This window comes from Gracilinanus agilis, chromosome 2, assembly GCF_016433145.1.
Source record: "Gracilinanus agilis isolate LMUSP501 chromosome 2, AgileGrace, whole genome shotgun sequence".
NCBI classification, from domain to species: Eukaryota; Metazoa; Chordata; class Mammalia; order Didelphimorphia; family Didelphidae; genus Gracilinanus; species Gracilinanus agilis.
Genome location: NC_058131.1, coordinates 643663440 through 643667579, shown reverse-complemented (window position 1 = coordinate 643667579; position 4140 = coordinate 643663440).

The window sequence follows — 4140 nt, the reverse complement described above, 5'->3', positions numbered from 1 at the left end:
GGGACAGGCAATGGAGGTTAAGTGACTTGCCCAAGGTCACAAAGCTAGGAAGTGACAAGAGGCCACATTTGAACCTAGGACCTCCTGTTTCTAGGCCTGGCTCTCAATCCACTGAGCTACCCAGATGCCCCTAGTTCAATTATTTCTTAAAAAAAAAAAAAAAAAAAAAAAGCCTACAGCACAGCAATAAAAATTCCCAAGCAGAGTCAATAGTCAAATAAAGCCTTTTAAAGCCCTACTATGTGCCAGGTAGCGTGCTAAGTTCTGATGATGCAAATAAGAAAAAAACAGCCTCTGCCTTCAAGGATCCTACAGTCTAATGGGGGAAGACAATCCAAAAAAAAGGAGGCTGAGAAAGCAAGATGTGGAAGGATAGGAAAGACCCCACCAGAGGGTGCCTGACTGAGGCATGATGTTGGTGGAATTGAAAGCAAGTGGAGCAGCTGAGGGTTGAAATGAAGTTAACTGGAAAATTCTGAGCTCCTCGCTGGACCATGTGCTCCTGGAAGGCAAGACCTGTTCTTTGCCTTTAGATCCCTGAGCTTGGCCCGACTCATAGTAGGCATTTAAAGCCTCTTCCCATCCCTTGATGCTCTTAACTGTGGTTCTGAATAGTAGCTCCCTCCTGCCCCCTGGTGGTGGCTGCTACCAGGCACTTGGGCATTGTCCCTCCTTAGGGCAGCTCCTACTTCTGCCTGATGACCATCTTAAGTAAACAGGACAGCAGTGACCATAAGATCGATAAGGAAACTGACCCATGTTGTTGGGTTCTAAAAGCTGACACTGCTGTATAAGGCATCGAGCCTTTAACCTTTGATCTTCTATCCAGACGTCCCAGTAGGAACTCTTGCTTTAGACAAGAAAGATGGCAGCCGTAGGAGTCACCGGTACAGGGCTTGGGCCTGCTTGTGGCACCAGAGCAGGGACCGGTTCTAGACACTTGCTTCTCTTTCTGGTCAGTTCTTGTTTCCCTCTTTCCTTCTTCTCTCCCTCCCTTCCTCCCTCTCTTCTTTCTACACACACACACACACACACACACACACACACACATGTTCAATCATGAGGCTAGTGAACAGGTCTTTTCTAGCCCTCTGTGGCCTTTGGACTCTACCATTCTAATGTGGGTTTCCATCTGTGGGAGGCACTCACAGACCGGCTAGATCAATAGCTCAGTTCTGAATATTTGTCATCAGCTGTCTGTGCTGACTGGCATTTATACACTTGTTGTGGGAGAACTATCTGCTGGATTTATTTGTCAAGTCCAGGTGAATTGTTTCTAAGCTTTAGAGAGAAAGTAGTTTAAGAAATGATCCCACTCGCATTTGTAAAACACTTTGCATTCAGCATCCTTCAGTCCTTACAGCAACCACTGGAGGTAGGATCATACTTGGGATATGTAGTATGATGGGTCATTAGGGGTGCTCCCTCCATCAGTGAAGATCACACCCTTCTATTACTCAGTTGATGACCTTTGAGAGTGGTGTGGTTGAATTAGTTCATTTCCATCAGTCTCTGATAAGGATAAGTTGGAGCCACTTGTGAGATGATGATGTCTATCTAAATTCAACATCATTCTGCAAGGTTCATGTATTAAAATCATTGACAACTTTTCTCCAAGACAAAGGCTAAAAGGCTGATTAAAAAAAATATTATCCTAGTGTTGGTTAAGGGTAATGAAACACTATGTTGTCTAAAGAACTGAAAATGAAACGGGCATGATAACACATACCTGTAATTCCTACTAGGGAAGGCCTGGACTAGTGGATATGTTGAATTTGGGAGTTCCAACCTGAATCGGAGGGGTGGGAGGACCAAGATCAGAAATAAAGCTAGTCAAAGTTTCCATGATGATCAGCAGTGTGTACGTATGTGTGTGTGTTAGGCCCATGAACGGTACTCTACTTCCAGCTTAAGTGAGATAGGAAAAGCCAGTTTTAACATTTTTATTTTAAATTTAATTTTTCCCAATGACATACAAGAAGTTTCCAAGATTTTGAAAGAATTTGGAGTCCCAAATTCTCTCTCTCCCTCTGTCTTCCCCTTGAAATGGCAAACAATTTCATATAGATTTTACATTTGTAATCATGTACATAAAACATTTTTGGACATTAATCCTTTTGTAAAAGGAAATTTAAACAAAAAAATTAAGAAAGTGAAAAAAAAGGTTGCTTTGGTCTGGATTCAGCTCTTTCTCTGGAAGCAGGTGGCATTTTTAAAAAATATGGAGTCCTTTGATATTGTTTTGGATCATTATACTGCTGAGAATAGCTAAGTCATTCATAGTTGTTCATTGACCAGTATTCCTGTCCTGTCACTGTGTACACTATTCTTCTGGTTCTGCTTATTTCACTTTGCTTTGGTTCCTGTAAGTCCTTCTAGGTTCACGGAGCTCCTCCTGCTCATCATTTCTTACAGCACAATAGTATTCCATTACCATTATATATTATAACTTAGCCATTCCCCAATTAAGGGCTATCCCCTTACTTTCCATTTCTTTGGTCCCACAAAAAGAGCAGCTTTAAATCTTTTCATATATTTAGGTCCTCCCTCTTTTTGTTTTTTATCTTTTTTCATATAGATACAAACTTAATAAAGGTATTGGTAGATCAAAGGGTATATACTGTTTTATAGCCCTCGGGGCATAGGTTCAAATTGCTCTCCAGAATGGCTGAATCAGTTCACAACTCTTCCAACAATGCATTAGTGTTTCAGTTTTCCCATATCTCCAAGTTTTGTCATTTTCCTTTCCTGTCATAATAGCTAATCTGATAAATGGGAGGTGGTACCTCAGAATTGTTTTTATTTGTATTTCTCTAATTAATAGTGATTTAGAGCATTTTTTGCATGGCTATAGAGAACTTTAATTATTTTGTCTGAGAACTGCTGTTCATATCCTTTGACCATTTATCAATTGAGGAATGACTTGTATTATTATAGATTTGACCCACAGGCTTTGAAAACCAAGGGTCACTCCATGTGAGTAGGAATCTAATGGATGGAGGGAGTCATTGTAAGTAGTAATTCCTTCATATTATAGGTGAAGAAACTGGCACCAAGAGAAGTGAAGAGACTTATGTAAGTTTTATATGGTTTGTGAATCTGGTTCAATGAATTTTCTAGTCCTTCCCAGTATAGTAGGACCTGCCAAACTTGGTGCCATGCTGAATCTGCTTTAAACAATAACTTCAAATAATTTATGCAGGTTCTGTGAGTAGCCAATAAGTGATAAAGCCAGTTCTTGGGCTTGGGTCTTGACTCCAATGCTCATTCCATTATGTTTTGCTATTTCTATTTGCAAATATTCAATCAAGAAGGTATTCACCTTAGCCATGTTACTAGAAAATTGTCCCAGGTCACTTTAAAACAATTCAGTGATTAAAAGGAAACCTATCTCTGGGAGACAACTGAACCCCTTCCCATAGCATTTTTCCTCTCCATTTCACCAATGCCATTGCTCTTGTAAATGAGGGTCTTTCAGATGGGGACATGGACGTTTGCTTTAGAATTGGCCAATACCAGGCCCAACTGGGTACAAAAAAGTAATACTCAAATATTCACACTACCCTTCACTTACTCCATGGCATTTTTTTTTCTTTTCTTCTCTCTGGGTTCCAAGGAAATCTATGGTATTCCCTACAATGTGTTCAGAAATTATCTGGCCTCAGGCTACATTTGGAAGAAACTGGGGAAAAAACTTAGGACTCCAGCTACAAAAGTGATTCTCAGTTTCTCCGGCATCTTTCTTCATTCTGTAAGAATTTAAATTTAGGTTTTATGCTAAATATGAGAATTCTAAAGTAATATTGTGGTTGCCGATTTAAAAATATTATAGCTTAAGTCAAAAGGACTTTTAGCAGCTTTATTTACAAAGAGGTGGAAAGAGTGAAAGTGGAAAAATGTAGATAGACAGGAAGTACTGCCTAGCTACAAAATACCCTAAATTTAATCCTACTGTCTCCAGACCGCAAATGCAAATCTGAAACAAATCTCACCAGAATCCAAAATTCTAATTAGGAAGCCAGAATCTGAAGAGCCAGGAGAAGCTGAATCTGCCAGAACCTTCAGTGCACATGAGGCTAAGATTGCCAATAATTTTACCAGAACTCACGCTGAAGGGAGAGCAGAGAGGGTCTCCTCACC